A 241-nucleotide genomic window follows, 5' to 3' on the forward strand; every position below is an offset into this window, starting at 1 on the left:
GGCCCTGGCTTCTCGCCGTGCCCTTCATGCCCGGCTTCATTCCCTGCAGGGGGATGAGCCCCGAGTGCTCCCTGGCTTCAGCGGTTCCGGGCTCTCCGTTGCTGGAGCAGGGTCATGTTATTTTGAAATCATTCTTAGCCTGATTTCGGCATTTTTCCCTTGGGCCTCTCAGATCACAGTCGGCACCACGTTCCGCTCCCTACTCTGCGTGGGTGGAAGATGTGTGTGCAACCACGGGGGG

The sequence above is a fragment of the Eurypyga helias genome, unplaced genomic scaffold (genome assembly GCF_000690775.1).
Source record: "Eurypyga helias isolate BGI_N326 unplaced genomic scaffold, ASM69077v1 scaffold38044, whole genome shotgun sequence".
In the NCBI taxonomy this organism is placed as follows: domain Eukaryota; kingdom Metazoa; phylum Chordata; class Aves; order Eurypygiformes; family Eurypygidae; genus Eurypyga; species Eurypyga helias.